Raw genomic sequence first — 22,895 nt, 5'->3', positions numbered from 1 at the left:
CATTGCAGGTTTGAAAGAACTCCAGAGTGGCCTTTATTGCAGGGGGTGCAATTCCCTTTTAAAGCAGAAAAACGTCATGTACAGAGTCACAGTTAACATACAGTATTCATTCATCAATTGGTTAACAGTCTAAGGGGTCTTGTCTAAACCCACCCTACTGGGCGTGACCCCAGCATCATCACATGCCATTTCTTTGTATCCCAGCTCCATTTTACTACATGTGGCATGTTTCTATAGAGCTTTTAGTTGCACAAAGAAAGTGGGGTAGGAGTTAGTAAAAGAAGCTGTTCCTTTAAACACAGCTCGATGGGATGGGGCGAAGGTAGCAGGGAAGGTAGCAGGATGGGATGAATTTGCAGAGGAAATAGTTACTGAGCACACATGTGTAAGAAATTATGACCCAATTACAAGGATATTCTTTTAGGGAATGTGTGACAAAATAAGATTTAAACACAAGTGTATAATAGTAAAAATAAATTTTTGTATTTTGTCCATAACAATGGTCTCTGAGGACAGGTGTCAATCCATATCTGCCAAGTGACCCTATGTAGGGGGAACAGTCCCTATTCTGCTCTGTGTGAGGAGGAGGAACGGGAAATGAGTAGCTCGGCATCCAACCTTGTGCAAATGGAGTCTTTCATGCTGTCGTGCCTGTTGAGGGACCCTCGTATAAAAAGGCTGAAGGAGAACGACCTGTGCTGGGTGTCCACGCTACTAGACCCCCGGTATAAGCAGACAGTGGCGGAAATGTTACCGAATTACAACAAGTCGTAAAGGATGCAGCATTTGCAAAATAAATTAAAAAGTATGCTTTACACAGCGTATAAGGGTGATGTCACAGCACAACGGGAATCAAACAGGGGAAGAGGTGAAATTCATCCTCCTCCTCCCACGACCACGCCATATCTGCCAAGTGACCCTATGTAGGGGGAACAGTCTTTATTCTGCTCTGTGTCAGTGTGTATCAAGGGCTTTAAGGACAGGTGTCAATATCTGCCAAGTGACACTATGTAGGGGTAACAGTCTCTATTCTGCTCTGTGTCAGTGTGTATCATGGTCTCTGAGGACAGTTGTCAATCCATATCTGCCAAGTGACCCTATGTAGGGGGATCAGTCTCTATTCTGCTCTGTGTCAGTGTGTATCATGGTCTCTGAGGACAGGTGTCAATCCATACCTGCCAAGTGACCCTATGTAGGGGGAACAGTCCCTATTCTGCTCGGTGTCTGTGTACCAGGGGCTTTGAGGACAGGTGTCAATCCATATCTGCCAAGTGACCCTATGTAGGGGTAACAGTCTCTATTCTGCTCTGTGTCAGTGTGTATCATGGTCTCTGAGGACAGGTGTCAATCCATATCTGCCAAGTGACCCTATGTAGGGGGATCAGTCTCTATTCTGCTCTGTGTCAGTGTGTATCAGGGTCTCTGAGGACAGGTGTCAATCCATATCTGCCAAGTGACCCTAAGTAGGGGGATCAGTCCCTATTCTGCTCTGTGTGAGGAGGAGGAACGGGAAATGAGTAGCTCTGCATCAAACCTTGTGCAAATGGGGTCTTTCATGCTGTCGTGCCTGTTGAGGGACCCTCGTATAAAAAGGCTGAAGACCCCCGGTATAAGCAGACAGTGGCGGAAATGTTACCGAATTATAAGTCGGAAAGGATGCAGCATTTGCTAAATAAATTAAAAAGTATGCTTTACACAGCGTATAAGGTTGATGTCACAGCACAACGGGAATCTAACAGGGGAAGAGGTGAAAGTCATCCTCCTCCTCCCACGACCACGCCATATCTGCCAAGTGACCCTATGTAGGGGGAACAGTCTATTTTCTGCTCTGTGTCAGTGTGTATCATGGTCTCTGAGGACAGGTGCCAATCCATATCTGCCAAGTGACCCTATGTAGGGGAACAGTCCCTATTCTGCTATGTGTCAGTGTGTATCAGGGGCTTTGAGGACAGGTGTCAACCCATATCTGCCAAGTGACCCTATGTAGGGGTAACAGTCTCTATTCTGCTCTGTGTCAGTGTGTATAATGGTCTCTGAGGACAGGTGTCAATTCATACTTGCCAAGTGACCCTATGTCGGGCAACTATAGGCCAGTAAGCCTTACTTCAGTAGTGGGGAAAGTGATGGAAACCATGTTAAAGGATAGGATTGTTGAACATCTAAAAACACATGGATTTCAAGATCAGAGACAACATGGGTTTACTTCAGGGAGATCATGCCAAACTAATCTTATTGATTTTTTTGATTGGGTAACTAAAATTATAGATCAGGGTGGTGCAGTAGACATTGCTTACCTAGATTTCAGTAAGGCTTTTGACACTGTTGCACATAGAAGGCTTATCAATAAACTGCAATCTTTGAGTTTGGATTCCAATATTGTTGAATGGGTAAGGCAGTGGCTGAGTGACAGGCAACAAAGGGTTGTAGTCAATGGAGTATATTCGAAGCTTGGGCTTGTCACCAGTGGGGTACCTCAGGGATCTGTACTTGGACCCATTCTCTTTAATATTTTTATTAGTGATATTGCAGAAGGTCTTGATGGTAAGGTGTGTCTTTTTGCGGATGATACTAAGATATGTAACAGGGTTGATGTTCCAGGAGGGATAAACCAAATGGCAAATGATTTAGGTAAACTAGAAAAATGGTCAGAGTTGTGGCAACTGACATTTAATGTGGATAAGTGCAAGATAATGCACCTTGGACGTAAAACCCCAAGGGCAGAGTACAGAATATTTGATAGAGTCCTAACCTCAACATCTGAGGAAAGGGATTTAGGGGTGATTATTTCTGATGACTTAAAGGTAGGCAGACAATGTAATAGAGCAGCAGGAAATGCTAGCAGAATGCTTGGTTGTATAGGGAGAGGTATTAGCAGTAGAAAGAGGGAAGTGCTCATGCCATTGTACAGAACACTGGTGAGACCTCACTTGGAGTACTGTACACAGTACTGGAGACCATATATTCAGAAGGATATTGATACCTTAGAGAGAGTTCAAAGAAGGGCTACTAAACTGGTTCATGGATTGCAGGATAAAACTTACCAGGAAAGGTTAAAGGATCTTAACATGTATAGCTTGGTGGAAAGACGAGACAGGGGGGATATGATAGAAACATTTAAATACATAAAGGGAATCAACACAGTAAAGGAGGAGACTATATTTAAAAGAAGAAAAACTACCACAACCAGAGGACATAGTCTAAAATTAGAAGGACAAAGGTTTAAAAATAATATCAGGAAGTATTACTTTACTGAGAGGGTAGTGGATGCATGGAATAGCCTTACAGCTGAAGTGGTAGAGGTTAACACAGTAAAGGAGTTTAAGCATGCGTGGGATAGGCATAAGGCTATCCTAACTATAAGATAATGCCAGGGACTAATGAAAGTATTTAGAAAACTGGGCAGACTAGATGGGCCGAATGGTTCTTATCTGCCGTCCCATTCTATGTTTCTATGTTTCTATGTAGGGGGAACAGTCCCTATTCTGCTCTGTGTCAGTGTGTATCAGGCTCTCTGAGGACAGGTGTCAATCCATATGTCAAGGTGTCAATCCATATGTCAAGGTGTCAATATGTCATATGTCAGGTGTCAATCCATATCCATTGTGATTTACGAACGTTAGGTGATTTATGCCCATTATGTATTAAAACCAGACTCTGCATCAACTGTGTAATTTTCCATGGGAGTTTTGCCATGGATCCCCCTCCGGCATGCCACAGTCCAGGTGTTAGTCCCCTTGAAACAACTTTTCCATCACTTTTGTGGCCAGAAACAGTCCCTGTGGGTTTTAAAATTTGCCTGCCCATTGAAGTCAATGGCGGTTCGCCCGGTTCGCGAACATTTGCGGAACCGAAAATTTCGTGTTCGCGACATCACTAGTTAGTATGGGTCTATCTGTCACTATGTATGACTGTGTGTCTGTATATGTGTGTATAGTATGTTTCAGTATGTGTGTGTCAGTATGTATGCCTATATGCGTGTATGTCTGTTTCAGTATGAGGCCCTGGGAGATACCGCAGCTAAGCGGACAAGGGCACATGTAGGAGTGTGGGGATAGATGCGTGGGAGTGTCTTTGGAAGTGTATGTGTGTGGGTGGGGTTAGGGCTATGTGAACTAGTAGGGGGGAGGTCTTACCTCAGTGCCACTTGGGATTCGGGCCAGCAAACAGCTTCCCGCCCGCCCACCCCGTGTAGGATTAGTTAGTCACAGCGAGCCGGGGGTATGTCCTTGCCAATTAAGTTTGAGTGGTTATGTTTAAGGATGGAGTAAGTTCATTATGTTTGCAGGTCTCAACCTTCCCTGCTTCAAAGGTTTAACATTAGGTTGCCTGAGGTGTCGTGCCCATCGAGCGTGGATAAGGTCGGCTGATGGCGGGCATTGGAATGATATGTTTTTATGACGAGGGGGGAGGTTAGAGGCAGTGGTGTTTAGGAACCACTGTAGGTTCATTGGCAAGGACGGTTGGGTCTCTGTATAACACTTTATGTTGGGTTATATATGTATATATGTTATTTTATATTTATTTATTTCTAACAATTTTGTTACAGAAAAGAAGAGTTTAATATATGAAGTTATGAATGTGTTATACAGTAATTTATTTATGTTATAATAAATGCTGTGGCCTGTTCATCCATACTACGTTGTCTGTCGTTATTGGGGGGTTGAATGTGGTTAGTTATGTTTATGTGGCATCGTAATTCCCCACTACGCACATACATGTGTCTGTTAGTATGTATCTGTGTGTGTGTGTGTGTGTATCTGTGTCCTTTTGTATCAGTGTGTGTTTTTGTTTCTCTGTGTGTATTCCTGTGGGCGGGATTTGGAGGCGGACCATCTCTCTCACACACACACACACATCACCCGCTGTACTCGATCTCTCTCACACACACACAGCACCCGCTGTACTCGATCTCTCTCACACATACACAGCACCCGCTGTACTCTATATCTCTCTCACACACACACAGCACCCGCTGTACTCGATATCTCACACACACATACACAGCACCCGCTCTACTCCATACCTCTCTCACACACACACACACAGCACCCGTTGTACTCTATATCTCTCTCACACACACACACACACACACACACAGCACCCGCTCTACTCTATATCACACACACACACACACACACACACACACACACCACCTGCTCTACTCTATATCTCTCTCACACACACAGCACCCATTGTACTCTATATCTCTCACACACACACACACACACAGCACCCGTTGTACTCGATATGTCACATAAACACATACCCGCTTTTTTTTATATTACTTATGTGGAAAATATTGACAACACAAATTCACTGTTTTTAATTTAAATATTTTATTTAATGTGCAATTTGTTTCACTGTTTTATACAGTGTTCTGGCTCCCCTGAATGGCACAATCTTTTCATGCTCAGCATCAAATAGTACCTACACCCAATAACAGGGGATTGACAAGAAAATACCTAAACATTGGATAAATATATCAATTTTGAGCTACTTTGTCTGATTCATATTCCTTTTAATCCATATCAGAATGGATCAATTTGCCTGCAGTTTACCTGTTATTTATTGAATAAGACTCCACAGGTAAATCCCGGGCGGATCGATTCATCCAGCTGTGGCATAAAAATAACTTGATACGGACAAACTGTCTGAAACTAAATTTTTCACAAGTGATTTCTCTTAAAAGCACTACAATATAATATATATTATTTATAATGCAATTGATTTTCTCACCCCTCTGGGTGGTATATTTATTCCTAATTCTTGGGTTCTCTATCAGACACCTGAGAGTCTGAGGGTTCTGTGCAGTATCTTTTGGACAGCAATCTCAGATATCCCACCTGAAATCTGTTGAAGAAACTCCTCCAACTTGGGGGTCACAGCGCCGAGTGCTCCTATCACATTTGGGACTACACTGCCTTCACTTTCCACATCCTTTCTAGCTCTTCTTTCAGTCCTTGGTATTTGTCCATCTTTTTATGTTCCTTCTTCCTAATGTTATAGTAACTGGGTATTGCTACATCCACCACCACAATATCAGGTTGGTTGTTTAGTTCTTGCTTGTCTGTGTGGATCTCAACTACTCTTTGTCGTATCTCCCATCTGGAATTAGGCAGGTTCAGCCCATAATCTGTGCAGATGATTTGGTACACAATCCCAGTCACTTGGTTGGTTGTGCTTTTCAGTGCATGCTTTTCCTGCTAACATCTTGTGAACAGCTCCTGAGTGCTGGATTGTTGCAGGGGCCTCTTTGCACCTTGGGTCTTGCCTAGTGTGGTTGACTCCCGCTTCTATTGATCTGTTGCAGAGTGCCTGTTCCTGTGCTGTTAGGATTAGTGCCTCAGTGCGGTCTTTCAGTTCTGCTTTTTCCAGCAACTGGTAGGATTTTATCTTGTGGGCCACATCCACTATCTGCCAGTGGTATACCCCATGGAGAGGTTTGTTTTTCCATGGAACTTTCTCCTTTTCTAAATCTTCTGTTGTGTCAGGCATTCCCTTAACAGTTCATCTTTGGGTACCATCTTCTTAATGTACAGTCAGTCTCTCTCTCTCTTTTTATTATATATTTTAGTGCTTTGAAGATAAATCACTGTGAGTACTGGGATTAAACAGTGAACGCTCTGCCATTGGCTGCCGATCATTTGACATACACTGGATGGTTGACTAAGCAGAGGGATTGTCAACCTGAAGCTTCACAATATCTCCTGTAAAGTCCTTCTAAAAGTGTGAGCTGAAAATTCCACAGAGACTTACGTCAACCCATTTAACTTAAAAATATACAGCATTCCAGAGCAGTCAGACAGGTTGCACAAGATAGGACATCTTTTTCCTTTCCTCTTTGGTAGAAAGGCAATATGTGCGGTTAATATGGCAGTGAGCGGAGCATTGGTTCTATCTAGACTAGGACTCCATCCGTCAACATATATTTATTGGACACTAACAATGCTCGATTCACATTTCTTATAACAGGACAGCAGGACTGTGAAACAAGCAACTCTAAATCGAACGTGCACAACGCACTTCAAATCATAACGAGTGTCTGGTACAATGTATTTTTGTCTTTAATTTATTGTTCCTTTCTTTTGGTCCATTACTTAAAAACAACATAAAAAGTTTGTAACAGAAACTGTCCACAAGACACAGGAGAAGGTTTAAGGCTTGGTCTTCCCGATACGTCCACATTGGCCATTGCTGGTCAATATTTAGCCATTCGGAAAAAAATCTGAAGTGAAGGAAGATGATTGTCCATTTTCCTTATCTAAAAGGCAAGCAGAGGTGACAGTGTTCAAATTATGGCTAATCAACATCCACAGTACTTCATTAAATTCAAAATCCTTCCATTTAATCCAAGCATGTGAAACTCGTGGCCCACGGGCCGCTTGAGGCCCACAATGAATATCTTTGCAGCCGAGTGAGCCGCGAGTTTGCCATGATTACTAAGGCAGAGTAGGCACCTGCTCTCCTTACATTGCAGGTGTCTACTCTGCTAAAATTTACCTGATACCGGCCGGAGGAGACTAACCTGGCTGCAGCGAGGGGTCTCAGTCTTCCTACTCCTCACTGCTCCCTCAAACAAACCATGTATGCCCCAAATAACGACAGACACTAAAACTTGGATATAACAGGCCACAGCATTTATTATAACAACCAAATACTGTATAACGCATCCAAACGTATAAAACAGTACATAGTAAAACGATCATAAATTAACAAATGAATAACATTACATTATGTCATACAGTAATTTAACCAAAAACGTCCTTGATAATTCTAACACACCCCTTCCCAAAGGCTCTCACCTCCCCCCTCGGCATAATAAATTCCTCTTCCATTTTTGGGGCTCCCCACCAGTCGTCTTTTAGCTTGGTGGGGACTCGGACATAATGCTCCCCACCAGATGGTTTTTAGTTCGGCGGGGACACGTCCAACCTGGTACCCCTTGGGGTTCACCATAAGAGACAGGGGAGGATGAGACCCGGCCATTATCCCCTTACTCATCTGTGACGAGAGCAATCTCCCCACATTGCATTGGAGAAGCCTGGTTGCCCGCCTGCTGCCTTTGGACTATGGACCAGACTTTAAAAGACTTTATTTTCCCTGCAGAAAAGCTTATTCGTGCCTTTCTGCCGGGGTGTTCGGTAGATTTTATCTACCGAACAAACTGCCGAAGGAGCGACCACCTGGGAGCTGGAGTGTGCCACCAATTTACCTCCCTGAAGCTGCGGTTAACCGCAGCTTAATTGACGAATACAGGGTGGTCTTTGTTCCTTTACCGAACACGTGGCGGCGGCCATTTTAAAAGTCCAGAGCGGCCAGCGGTGTTCAGCGCTTACACAATGGATCTAAAAACGGACACTTATTTGCACGAACACCGCTGAGCCGTCCGCCTCCTGGTTCTTATTCGTACCGATTGAACCGAACACAGGTTCATCCGGTATTTTGTTATGTGAATGTGTTAACCCAGATAGCTATGCCATGGAGCCCATTCGTGTACTTAAATACTTTGGCTCCATGGCAATTGAACTGTGTGAATAGGATCTGAGCGCTATTCGGTAGTTTTGTACGCTCAGATCCCAGCTATCTGGGGATATGTGACATGTCTGTGTTTCATGTATAAAATGTGACTTTGTGTATTTTAAAGTATTTTAATGCTTTGTGCTCACCACGTGCATAATGGAGTCTTGCTTCTGTCCTGGGAGATAATTGAATTACTTCTCAATTATCTCCAGGGCAGAAGGGAGGAAGCCAGGATGCATTGTGGGAAAGTATTGTGACTGTATGTCCTAAACTTCTACCTGTCTGTCTTTTGTTACAGTCTCCCATCTGGTCCCCTAGGGGAGTGTCCACCAAGTGGGAGACCTGCATAAATACTGGGCGGGTAGCCTATAATAAACCAGACCACTGCTTGACCCTCAACACGGAGCCTTGTCTCGTTCTTGGGGGGATTCACTGTATGCTGATAGAGACTGACTGCCAGGAGTGTAAGCCGCTTGGGAGCTTTTCTTGTTCGTCTGCTAGCAGCTATTCGTGAGGATCCAGTTCGGGAGTTTGGAGTGCTACCTTATTCCCTTGTATGCAGTTCGGGAGAAGCCAGGAGAAGGAGAGAAGCCGCCCGGCCAACAGACCCCGCCGGCAAAGGCTGGGTGGGAACCAGGGGAGAGGGAAGAACGGTCAGAGGAGAGCCCAGAGGCCTAGTAATTGTAGAAGAAACACCCTCTCCACCCGTGGGAGAGACTCACCACGCGTTCCCCGAAGGGGCCTACTCGCCACTGCCACATCCCATGCGCCACCTGGGTCGATCGCTGAGAAGACATCCGGCCACCTGAGCGTAAAGCGGCCACCTGAGCATAAAGCGGCGTCCTGGACACCAGGGACAGAGGGGGAGATAGGCTGGGTGGCAGGCTGCGCGCCATGTGGCTATGGCACGCAGACCTGTTGCAGACTTGGGCCCGGGCTGCAGCTCTTATACTGGGCCCGAGGAGAGGAACTAAGGTTCAGCCGAGCTGAGAGCAGGTGTGCCGACCCGCATGGGAGCCACACAGCGGAGAGGGGAGACTGCACCACTAGACGGCTGGGGCTTGAGAAAGCGAGCAAATTGCTTGCGGAGCTCCTGGCCACCGGCCACTGCTGCTTCAGCCCTGAGGGCTGACAGGATGGCTTGAACATCCATGCCACAGGCAGAGATCACCAACAGGCCCAAATAACAGGAGGAATTTTACTGATTTGTCACCACCCACTTCCTCACATACCATACTCCCACACATAACAAACAGTCAATCATGTTTCATCCATCCCACATTCATACATGTTCCCTTGTCCGCTAGGCTGCACTCTGCCTTGACGTCATTCCAGCACCAAGCATCACTAAACTGCGCACATGAGGGAGCAGGAAGACTGAGCTCCCGAGAGAAGATCCCCATCGGCCTCCAGGAGGAGCCCCACACCAGCTCCCGTAGGTAGGGAGCAAGAAAGAAAATTATTTTAGTGTGTACAAGAATGTGGAAATGTGTGCGTGTGTGTGTGTCAGAGTGTGCGTGTGTTGGTCAGTGTTGCGATGACCATGGTTTAGTAGAGGGAGGTGCTGGGATTAAGTATAGAGGAGGTGGGGGGGGAGAGATTGGGAATTAGTACAGAGGGGGGGACTGGGTTTTAGTAGAGCAGGTCTTGAGTTTAGTAGAGGTGGATTTTTTTTATACAGGGTTAAACATTGCTGTAACCTGCATTCACAGAAAGGAAACCCGTTCTATTCATTCCACGTGGAAGGTTTCCTCCTGCTATTGGATCATTCGCTATATACAGGGTTAAACATTGCTGTAACCTGCATTCACAGAAAGGTAGTGATGTACCGAACTGTCCGCCGGCGAACAGTTCCCGGCGAAATTAGCGTGTTCGCGTTCGCCGCGGCGGGCGGACACATGCGCAGTTCGATCCGCCCCCTATTCGTCATCATTGGGCAAACTTTGACCCTGTGCCTCTCGGTCAGCAGACACATTCCAGCCAATCAGCAGCACTCCCTCCCTTCCACACCCTCCAACCTCCCTCCCAGCATCCATTTTCGATTCATTCGGAAGATGCATGCTTAGTGAGAGGAGGGAAAGTTTAGCTGCTGCTGATTAGATAGGGAAATTGATAGCTAGGCTAGGGTATTCAGTGTCCACTACAATCAAGAAGGACTCATCTGATCTCTGCTGTAAGGACAGCACCCCAAAAAGCCCTTTTTAGGGCTATAACATCAGGCTGCTTTTTTTTTTTCTATCCTGTGTAATGTAATTGCAGGTGCTCTGCAGACCTGTGCCAGCGTGCTTTGACAGTTGCCACTCATATCTTGTGTCTCTATAGCGTGCTTTTACAACCAAAATTTTGTTTCCACTGTAATAGAAGAGCAGTTGCCTGCCTGCCAGCTTCTGTGTGAGGTTCACATTGGATACTGTGCCTATTTGCCCAGTGCCACCACTCATATCTGTTTTAACAATAGGTTAAGCTTTACATTTAAAATAAATATTTTTTTTTCACTGTAATAGAAGAGCAGTTGCCTGCCTGCCAGCTTCTGTGTGAGGTTCACATTGGATACTGTGCCCACTAGCCCAGTGCCACCACTCATATCTGTTTTAACAATTGGTTAAGCTTTAGATTTAAAATAAATAAAAAAATTTCACTGTAATAGAAGATCAGTTGCCTGCCTGCCTGCCAGCTTCTGTGTCAGGTTGGATGCCTTGCCCATTTGCACGGTCAGTGCCACCACTCATATCTGTTTTAACAATTGGTTAAGCTTTAGATTTTAAATAAATAATTTTTTTCACTGTAATAGAAGAGCAGTTGCCTGCCTGCCAGCTTCTGTGTGAGGTTCACATTGGATACTGTGCCCACTAGCCCAGTGCCACCACTCATATCTGTTTTAACAATTGGTTAAGCTTTACATTTAAAATAAATAATTTTTTTTCACTGTAATAGAAGAGCAGTTGCCTGCCTGCCAGCTTCTGTGTCAGGTTGGATGCCTTGCCCATTTGCACGGTCAGTGCCACCACTCATATCTGTTTTAACAATTGGTTAAGCTTTAGATTTTAAATAAATATTTTTTTTCACTGTAATAGAAGAGCAGTTGCCTGCCTGCCAGCTTCTGTGTGAGGTTCACATTGGATACTGTGCCCACTAGCCCAGTGCCACCACTCATATCTGTTTTAACAATTGGTTAAGCTTTAGATTTAAAATAAATAATTTTTTTTCACTGTAATAGAAGAGCAGTTGCCTGCCTGCCAGCTTCTGTGTGAGGTTCACATTGGATACTGTGCCCACTAGCCCAGTGCCACCACTCATATCTGTTTTAACAATTGGTTAAGCTTTAGATTTTAAAGAAATCATTTTTTTTCACTGTAATAGAAGATCAGTTAGTTGTCTGCAAGCATCTGGGTGTCAGGCCTACTTCAGCGTGTGCTCTACAGACCTGTGCCAGCGTGCTTTGACAGTTGCCAATCATATCTGGTGTCTCTATAGCGTGCTTTTACAACCAAAATTTTGTTTCCACTGTAATAGAAGAGCAGTTGCCTGCCTGCCAGCTTCTGTGTGAGGTTCACATTGGATACTGTGCCTACTTGCCCAGTGCCACCACTCATATCTGTTTTAACAATTGGTTAAGCTTTACATTTAAAATAAATATTTTTTTTTCACTGTAATAGAAGAGCAGTTAGTTGTCTGCAAGCGTCTGGGTGTCAGGCCTACTTCAGCGTGTGCTCTGCAGACCTGTGCCAGCGTGCTTTGACAGTTGCCAATCATATCTGGTGTCTCTTTAGTGTGCTTTTACAAAGAAAAAAGGTTTCCAGTGTAAGCTAATAGCAGACAGTCAGTGTCCTTCAAGCGGCTCTGTCAGGCCTTCCTTCAGCGTGTGCCCTGCACAACCCTGCCAGCGTGCTTTGACAGTTGCTACTCATATCTTGTGTCTCTATAGCGTGCTTTTACAACCAAAATTTTGTTTCCACTGTAATAGAAGAGCAGTTGCCTGCCTGCCAGCTTCTGTGTGAGGTTCACATTGGATACTGTGCCCACTAGCCCAGTGCCACCACTCATATCTGTTTTAACAATAGGTTAAGCTTTACATTTAAAATAAATATTTTTTTTTCACTGTAATAGAAGAGCAGTTGCCTGCCTGCCAGCTTCTGTGTGAGGTTCACATTGGATACTGTGCCCACTAGCCCAGTGCCACCACTCATATCTGTTTTAACAATTGGTTAAGCTTTAGATTTAAAATAAATAAAAAAATGTCACTGTAATAGAAGATCAGTTGCCTGCCTGCCTGCCAGCTTCTGTGTCAGGTTGGATGCCTTGCCCATTTGCACGGTCAGTGCCACCACTCATATCTGTTTTAACAATTGGTTAAGCTTTAGATTTTAAATAAATAATTTTTTTCACTGTAATAGAAGAGCAGTTGCCTGCCTGCCAGCTTCTGTGTGAGGTTCACATTGGATACTGTGCCCACTAGCCCAGTGCCACCACTCATATCTGTTTTAACAATTGGTTAAGCTTTACATTTAAAATAAATAATTTTTTTTCACTGTAATAGAAGAGCAGTTGCCTGCCTGCCAGCTTCTGTGTCAGGTTGGATGCCTTGCCCATTTGCACGGTCAGTGCCACCACTCATATCTGTTTTAACAATTGGTTAAGCTTTAGATTTTAAATAAATATTTTTTTTCACTGTAATAGAAGAGCAGTTGCCTGCCTGCCAGCTTCTGTGTGAGGTTCACATTGGATACTGTGCCCACTAGCCCAGTGCCACCACTCATATCTGTTTTAACAATTGGTTAAGCTTTAGATTTAAAATAAATATTTTTTTTTCACTGTAATAGAAGAGCAGTTGCCTGCCTGCCAGCTTCTGTGTGAGGTTCACATTGGATACTGTGCCCACTAGCCCAGTGCCACCACTCATATCTGTTTTAACAATTGGTTAAGCTTTAGATTTTAAAGAAATCATTTTTTTTCACTGTAATAGAAGATCAGTTAGTTGTCTGCAAGCATCTGGGTGTCAGGCCTACCTCAGCGTGTGCTCTGCAGACCTGTGCCAGCGTGCTTTGACAGTTGCCAATCATATCTGGTGTCTCTATAGCGTGCTTTTACAACCAAAATTTTGTTTCCACTGTAATAGAAGAGCAGTTGCCTGCCTGCCAGCTTCTGTGTGAGGTTCACATTGGATACTGTGCCTACTTGCCCAGTGCCACCACTCATATCTGTTTTAACAATTGGTTAAGCTTTACATTTAAAATAAATATTTTTTTTTCACTGTAATAGAAGAGCAGTTAGTTGTCTGCAAGCGTCTGGGTGTCAGGCCTACTTCAGCGTGTGCTCTGCAGACCTGTGCCAGCGTGCTTTGACAGTTGCCAATCATATCTGGTGTCTCTTTAGCGTGCTTTTACAAAGAAAAAAGGTTTCCAGTGTAAGCTAATAGCAGACAGTCAGTGTCCTTCAAGCGGCTCTGTCAGGCCTTCCTTCAGCGTGTGCCCTGCACAACCCTGCCAGCGTGCTTTGACAGTTGCTACTCATATCTTGTGTCTCTATAGCGTGCTTTTACAACCAAAATTTTGTTTCCACTGTAATAGAAGAGCAGTTGCCTGCCTGCCAGCTTCTGTGTGAGGTTCACATTGGATACTGTGCCCACTAGCCCAGTGCCACCACTCATATCTGTTTTAACAATTGGTTAAGCTTTACATTTAAAATAAATATTTTTTTTTCACTGTAATAGAAGAGCAGTTAGTTGTCTGCAAGCGTCTGTGTTTCAGGCCTACTTCAGCGTGTGCTCTGCAGACCTGTGCCAGCGTGCTTTGACAGTTGCCACTCATATCTTGTGTCTCTATAGCGTGCTTTTACAACCAAAATTTTGTTTCCACTGTAATAGAAGAGCAGTTGCCTGCCTGCCAGCTTCTGTGTGAGGTTCACATTGGATACTGTGCCCACTAGCCCAGTGCCACCACTCATATCTGTTTTAACAATTGGTTAAGCTTTAGATTTAAAATAAATAATTTTTTTTCACTATAATAGAAGAGCAGTTGCCTGCCTGCCAGCTTCTGTGTCAGGTTGGATGCCTTGCCCATTTGCACAGTCAGTGCCACCACTCATATCTGTTTTAACAATAGCTTAAGCTTTAGATTTTAAAGAAATCATTTTTTTTCACTGTAATAGAAGATCAGTTAGTTGTCTGCAAGCATCTGGGTGTCAGGCCTACTTCAGCGTGTGCTCTGTAGACCTGTTCCAGCGTGCTTTGACAGTTGCCAATCATATTTGGTGTCTCTATAGCGTGCTTTTAAAACCAAAATTTGTTTTTCACTGTTATAGATTGAATAGCAGTTACTTGTCTTCAAGCGGGTGTCTCAGGCCTACAGTGTGTGCTCTGCAGAACTGTTCCAGTGCACATTGCCAATCATATCTGGTGTCTCTATAGCGTGCTTTTAAAACCAAAATTTGTTTTTCACTGTTATAGATTGAATAGCAGTTACTTGTCTTCAAGCGGCTCTGTCAGTCCTTCCTTCAGCGTGTGCTCTGCAGAACTGTTCCAGTGCACATTGCCAATCATATCTGGTCTCACAGTAGCTTGCACGCATAGTACCACTAATCCCCCAAAAAATGACAGGCAGAGGCAGGCCACCCCACAGGGGCCGTCGTGGTCGTGGTGCTGTGATTCCCTTTTGCCCTAGAATAATGCCCAGTTTTCAGAAGCCACGTACCCTGAACTTGAAAAGTTCTGAGGACTTAGTTGACTGGCTAACACAGGACACCCAATCTTGTACAGCCTCCGCTCGGAACCTTGACGCACCATCCTCCTCCAGCTTAGCTTCAGGCACCTCTCAAGATAGCATTCAGCCGCCTGCCGCCACCACCAAAACACCACCACAGCTGCTTTACTTGGTATGTCAGAGGAGTTATTCACACACCCGTTTGAAGAAATGAGTGATGCGCAACCATTATTGCTAGAGGATGTAGATAACAGGGATATGTCTCAGGCAGGCAGCATTAAACACATGGAGGTACGGTGTGATGATGATGATGTTGTACCCGCTGCTGCTTCCTTTTCTGAGTTGTCAGATACAAGCGAAGCGGTTGATGATGACGATGCGTCCATGGATGTCACGTGGGTGCCCGCTCGGCAAGAAGAAGAACAGGGCGAAAGTTCAGATGGGGAGACAGAGAGGAGGAGGAGGAGACGAGTTGGAAGCAGGGGGGGGTCGTCGCAAGGAGCTAGTGGCACAGTCAGACAGCATGCATCGGCACCCGGGGTCAGCCCGACAGCACGCCAATCAACACATGCTGTGTCCACCACCAGAATGCCGTCATTGCAGAGCTCAGCAGTGTGGCATTTTTTTTGTGTGTCTGCCTCTGACAACAGCGATGCCATTTGCAACCTGTGCCAAAGGAAACTGAGTCGTGGGAGGTCCAACACCCACCTAGGTACAACTGCTTTGCGTAGGCACATGATCTCACATCACAAACGCCTATGGGATCAACACATGAGTACAAGCAGCACGCCTACTCTAAGCCGCCATCCTCCTCCTGGTCCAGCATCTTCAGCCACGTCAACCACTGCTGTCCTTCTTGCCCCCTCTCAACCATCCGCCACTCCGTCTCCCGCCTTGAGCAGTTCCCGCTCATCTGCCCACAGTCATGTGTCTGTCAAGGACATGTTTGAGCGTAAGAAGCCAATGTCACCAAGTCACCCCCTTGCCCAGCGTCTGACAGCTGGCTTGTCCGAACTATTAGCCCGCCAGCTTTTACCATACAATCTGGTTGAGTCTGAGGCGTTCAAAAAATTTGTAGCTATTGGGACACCGCAGTGGAAGGTACCCGGCCGAAATTTCTTTTCACAAAAGGCAATCCCCAACCTGTACTCGATTGTGCAAAAGGAAGTAATGGCTTGTCTGGCACACAGTGTTGGGGCAAGAGTCCATCTGACCACTGATACCTGGTCTGCAAAGCATGGTATATCACCTACACTGCGCATTGGGTAAACCTGCTGACGGCTGCCAAGCAAGGAATGCGTGGCATTGCAGAGGAGTTGGTGACACCGCCACGAATTGCAGGCAGTCCTGCTGCCACCTCCTCTACTCCTCCTACTCCATCCTCTTCCATAACCTCCTCGGCTGAGTCCTCTTGTGCCGCTGCTTCTTGCTCCACATCAACGGCACCCCCCCAGCTCACCAGGTACTATTCCACATCCCGGATACGGCAGTGTCACGCCGTCTTGGGTTTGACTTGCTTGAAAGCAGAGAGTCACACCGGACAAGCACTCCTGTCCGCCCTGAACGCACAGGTGGAAAAGTGGCTGACTCCGCAGCAACTGGATATCGGCAAAGTGGTGTGTGACAACGGAAAAAATCTGATAGCGGCATTGAAGTTGGGCAAGTTGGCACATGTGTGTAATCTGATCGTACAACGCTTTGTGCATAAGTACACAGGCTTACAGGACGTCCTGAAGCAGGCCAGGAAGGTGTGTGGCCATTTCAGGCGTTCCTACACGGCCATGGCTCACTTTGCCGATATCCAGCGGCGAAACAACATGCCAGTGAGGCGCTTGATTTGTGACAGCCCTACACGTTGGAATTCAACACTCCTAATGTTCGACCGCCTGCTCCAACAAGAAAAAGCTGTTAATGAATATTTGTATGACCGGGGTGCTAGGACAGCCTCTGGGGAGCTGGGAATTTTTTTGCCACGTTACTGGACGCTCATGCGCAATGCCTGTAGGCTCATGCGTCCTTTTGAGGCGGTGACAAACCTAGTCAGTCGCAACGAAGGCACCATCAGCGACATCATACCATTTGTTTTCTTCAAGGAGCATGCCCTGCGAAGAGTGCTGGATCAGGCTGTAGATGAGCGTGAAGAGGAAGAGGAAGAGTTGTGGTCACCATCACCACCAGAAACAGCCTTATCAGCATCGCTTGCTGGACCTGCGGCAACGCTGGAAGAGGATTGTGAGGAAGAGGAGTCAGAGGAGGATTGTAGCTTTGAGGAGGAGGAGGAGGAGCAAGACCAAACACAACAGGCATCCCAGGGTGCTCGTTGTCACCTATCTGGTACCCGTGGTGTTGTACGTGGCTGGGGGGAAGAACATACCTTCAATGACATCAGTGAGGAGGAGGAACGGGAAATGAGTAGCTCGGCATCCAACCTTGTGCAAATGGGGTCTTTCATGCTGTCCTGCCTGTTGAGGGACCCTCGTATCAAAAGGCTGAAGGAGAACGACCTGTACTGGGTGTCCACGCTACTAGACCCCCGGTATAAGCAGAAAGTGGCGGAAATGTTACCCAATTACAACAAGTCGGAAAGGATGCAGCATTTGCAAAATAAATTAAAAAGTATGCTTTACACAGCGTATAAGGGTGATGTCACAGCACAACGGGAATCTAACAGGGGGAGAGGTGGAAGTCATCCTCCTCCTCCTCCTCCCACGACCACGCCGGCAAGGACAGGACGCTTTAAAGACCTGTTGTTGATGGAGGACATGCGGACCTTTTTAAGTCCTATGCATCGCCACAGCCCTTCGGGATCCACCCTCAGAGAGCGACTCGACCGACAGGTAGCAGACTACCTCGCCTTAACTGCAGATATCGACACTCTGAGGAGCGATGAACCCCTTGACTACTGGGTGTGCAGGCTTGACCTGTGGCCTGAGCTATCCCTATTTGCGATAGAACTTCTGAAAGGACCTTCAGTGAAGGAGGTATTGTCACTGAAAAGAGAAGTCGCCTAGGTCAAAAAAGTCTAGATTACCTCACCTTTATTAAGATGAATGAGGGATGGATCCCGAAGGGACTGACACTGGGCGATACATTCGCTTAAAAAAGGCCTGATGAGATGAGCTGCCTTGGGCTAAAACGCTGCTGTATTTTAGCTCTGAATGACGTTTGACTTGCATGACTTATCCGCCACCAACTAGGGTTCAAGCCGCCATGTTTTAGGGCACTTTCTGCCTGTGAAACAAACATCAATTTTTCTGGCCGCTGCTACAGCAGCGGCTGCAACAATACCAAATTTTTCAGGCATGTGTACATGCCTAATTTTTAGGCCCACTGGTGCAGCACTGTGGCTTCAAAAACCAAACCAAAAATTAAAATCCTCCAAGATGGCACCAATATACCAGTGGTCTAAGCATCTTCCCACCTTGGCCTAAAAAGGGGAGGTGATTCAACAATTAAAAATCTCTGCCATTTACACGTCCACTGATAGGAGACGCGGAAGGTATTAAACTGATATGAACAATACTCCACTCCTATCAGTAGGTCCGTCCCATTGTGATTTATGCCCCCCACGCACCGCGCAGGGATGGGGGCCGGGGGGGAGGAAAGTAGGCCCCCCATTGTGATTTATGCCCCCCACCCACCGCGCAGGGGTGGGGGCCGAGGGGGGGAGGACAGTAGGTCACCCCATTGTGATTTATGGCCCCCACCCACCGCGCAGGGGTTGGGGAGGACAGTAGCTCCCCCCAGTGTGTATCAGGGGCTTTGAGGACAGGTGTCAATCCATACCTGCCAAGTGACCCTATATAGGGGGAACAGTCTCTATTCTGCTCTGTGTCAGTGTGTATCATGGTCTCTGTGGACGGTGAACAGTCTCTATTCTGCTCTGTGTCAGTGTGTATCATGGTCTCTGTGGACAGGGAACAGTCTCTATTCTGCTCTGTGTCAGTGTGTATCAGGGGTTTTGAGGACAGGTGTCAATCCATATCTGCCAAGTGACCCGATGTAGGGGGAACAGTCTCTATTCTGCTCTGTGTCAGTGTGTATCAGGGATCATTAGGATAGGTGTCAATCCACATCTGCCAAGTGACCCTATGTAGGGGGAACAGTCTCTATTCTGCTCTGTGTCAGTGTGTATCAGGGGTTTTGAGGACAGGTGTCAATCCATACCTGCCAAGTGACCCTATGTAGGGGGAACAGTCTCTATTCTGCTCTGTGTCAGTGTGTATCAGGGATCATTAGGATAGGTGTCAATCCATATCTGCCAAGTGACCCTATGTAGGGGGAACAGTCCCTATTCTGCTCTGTGTCAGTGTGTATCAGGGGTTTTGAGGACAGGTGTCAATCCATATCTGCCAAGTGACCCTATGTAGGGGGAACAGTCTCTATTCTGCTCTGTGTCAGTGTGTATCAGGGGTTTTGAGGACAGGTGTCAATCCATATCTGCCAAGTGACCCTATGTAGGGGGAACAGTCCCTATTCTGCTCTGTGTCAGTGTGTATCAGGGGTTTTGAGGACAGGTGTCAATCCATATCTGCCAAGTGACCCTATGTAGGGGGAACAGTCTCTATTCTGCTCTGTGTCAGTGTGTATCAGGGGTTTTGAGGACAGGTGTCAATCCATATCTGCCAAGTGACCCTTTGTAGGGGGAACAGTCTCTATTCTGCTCTGTGTCAGTGTGTATCAGGGATCATTAGGATAGGTGTCAATCCATATCTGCCAAGTGACCCTATGTAGGGGGAACAGTCCCTATTCTGCTCTGTGTCAGTGTGTATCAGGGGTTTTGAGGACAGGTGTCAATCCATATCTGCCAAGTGACCCTATGTAGGGGGAACAGTCCCTATTCTGCTCTGTGTCAGTGTGTATCAGGGGTTTTGAGGACAGGTGTCAATCCATATCTGCCAAGTGACCCTATGTAGGGGGAACAGTCTCTATTCTACTCTGTGTCAGTGTGTATCATGGTCTCTGTGGACGGTGAACAGTCTCTATTCTGCTCTGTGTCAGTGTGTATCATGGTCTCTGTGGACAGGGAACAGTCTCTATTCTGCTCTGTGTCAGTGTGTATCAGGGGTTTTGAGGACAGGTGTCAATCCATATCTGCCAAGTGACCCTATGTAGGGGGAACAGTCCCTATTCTGCTCTGTGTCAGTGTGTATCAGGGGTTTTGAGGACAGGTGTCAATCCATATCTGCCAAGTGACCCTATGTAGGGGGAACAGTCTCTATTCTGCTCTGTGTCAGTGTGTATCAGGGATCATTAGGATAGGTGTCAATCCATATCTGCCAAGTGACCCTATGTAGGGGGAACAGTCTCTATTCTGCTCTGTGTCAGTGTGTATCAGGGATCATTAGGATAGGTGTCAATCCATATCTGCCAAGTGACCCTATGTAGGGGTAACAGTCTCTATTCTGCTCTGTGTCAGTGTGTATTATGGTCTCTGTGGACGGTGAACAGTCTCTATTCTGCTCTGTGTCAGTGTGTATCATGGTCTCTGTGGACAGGGGACAGTCTCTATTCTGCTCTGTGTCAGTGTGTATCAGGGGTTTTGAGGACAGGTGTCAATCCATATCTGCCAAGTGACCCTATGTAGGGGGAACAGTCCCTATTCTGCTCTGTGTCAGTGTGTATCAGGGGTTTTGAGAACAGGTGTCAATCCATATCTGCCAAGTGACCCTATGTAGGGGGAACAGTCTCTATTCTGCTCTGTGTCAGTGTGTATCAGGGCTGGGCTTTGAGGACAGGTGTCAATGTTAGGTGATTTCTGCCCTTTATGGATTAAAAGCAGACTCTGCATCAACTGTGCAATTTTCCATGGGAGTTTTGCCATGGATCCCCCTCTGGCATGCCACAGTCCAGGTGTTAGTCCCCTTGAAACAACTTTTCCATCACTATTGTGGCCAGAAAGAGTCCCTGTTGTTTTTAAAATTCGCCTGCCCATTGAAGTCAATGGCGGTTCGCGACAACACTACAGAAAGGAAACCCGTTCTATTCATTCACTCCACGTGGAAGGATTCCTCCTGCTATTGGATCATTCGCTATATACAGGGTTAAACATTGCTGTAACCTGCGTTCACAGAAAGGAAACCCATTCTATTCATTCATTCCACGTGGAAGGATTCCTCCTGCTATTGGATCATTCGCTATATACAGGGTTAAACATTGCTGTAACCTGCGTTCACAGATAGGAAACCCGTTCTATTCATTCATTCCACGTGGAAGGTTTCCTCCTCCTATTGGATCATTCGCTATATACAGGGTTAAACATTGCTGTAACCTGCTTTCACAGAAAGGAAACCCGTTCTATTCATTCATTCCACGTGGAAGGATTCCTCCTGCTATTGGATCATTCACTATATACAGGGTTAAACATTGCTGTAACCTGCGTTCACAGATAGGAAACCCGTTCTATTCATTCACTCCACGTGGAAGGATTCCTCCTGCTATTGGATCATTCGCTATATACAGGGTTAAACATTGCTGTAACCTGCGTTCACAGAAAGGAAACCCGTTCTATTCATTCATTCCACGTGGAACGTTTCCTCCTGCTATTGGATCATTCGCTATATACAGGGTTAAACATTGCTGTAACCTGCTTTCACAGAAAGGAAACCCGTTCTATTCATTCATTCCACGTGGAAGGATTCCTCCTGCTATTGGATCATTCACTATATACAGGGTTAAACATTGCTGTAACCTGCGTTCACAGAAAGGAAACCCGTTCTATTCATTCACTCCAAGTGGAAGGTTTCCTCCTGCTATTGGATCATTCACTATATACAGGGTTAAACATTGCTGTAACCTGCGTTCACAGATAGGAAACCCGTTCTATTCATTCATTCCACGTGGAAGGTTTCCTCCTCCTATTGGATCATTCACTATATACAGGGTTAAACATTGCTGTAACCTGCGTTCACAGAAAGGAAACCCGTTCTATTCATTCATTCCACGTGGAAGGATTCCTCCTGCTATTGGATCATTCAATATATACAGGGTTAAACATTGCTGTAACCTGCGTTCACAGAAAGGAAACCCGTTCTATTCATTCATTCCAAGTGGAAGGCTTCCTCCTCCTATTGGATCATTCGCTATATACAGGGTTAAACATTGCTGTAACCTGCGTTCACAGAAAGGAAACCCGTTCTATTCATTCACTCCAAGTGGAAGGTTTCCTCCTGCTATTGGATCATTCACTATATACAGGGTTAAACATTGCTGTAACCTGCGTTCACAGATAGGAAACTCGTTCTATTCATTCATTCCACGTGGAAGGTTTCCTCCTCCTATTGGATCATTCACTATATACAGGGTTAAACATTGCTGTAACCTGCGTTCACAGACAGGAAACCCGTTCTATTCATTCACTCCAAGTGGAAGGATTCCTCCTGCTATTGGATCATTCGCTATATACAGGGTTAAACATTGCTGTAACCTGCGTTCACAGAAAGGAAACCCGTTCTATTCATTCATTCCAAGTGGAAGGTTTCCTCCTGCTATTGGATCATTCACTATATACAGGGTTAAACATTGCTGTAACCTGCGTTCACAGAAAGGAAACCCGTTCTATTCATTCACTCCAAGTGGAAGGATTCCTCCTGCTATTGGATCATTCGCTATATACAGGGTTAAACATTGCTGTAACCTTCATTCACAGACAGGAAACCCGTTCTATTCATTCATTCC

At 45.8% G+C, this 22,895-nt stretch overlaps 1 protein-coding gene across 5 annotated transcripts in view; it reads right to left on the bottom strand.

Moving 5' to 3' along the window:
- Positions 1-5,354: 5,354 nt before the first annotated feature.
- The window catches only part of PTPRO (protein tyrosine phosphatase receptor type O), a 550,218-nt gene continuing 532,677 nt past the window's right edge, over positions 5,355-22,895 (bottom strand). For all 5 annotated transcript variants that reach the window (XM_063446603.1, XM_063446604.1, XM_063446607.1 and 2 more), the window contains one exon: positions 5,355-7,261. The gene's annotated coding sequence lies outside the window, so the exon portion shown is untranslated. The remainder of the gene's footprint in view (positions 7,262-22,895) is intronic.

The sequence above is a fragment of the Pelobates fuscus genome, chromosome 3 (genome assembly GCF_036172605.1).
Source record: "Pelobates fuscus isolate aPelFus1 chromosome 3, aPelFus1.pri, whole genome shotgun sequence".
NCBI classification, from domain to species: Eukaryota; Metazoa; Chordata; class Amphibia; order Anura; family Pelobatidae; genus Pelobates; species Pelobates fuscus.
This window is presented reverse-complemented; position numbering and strand designations above follow the sequence as displayed.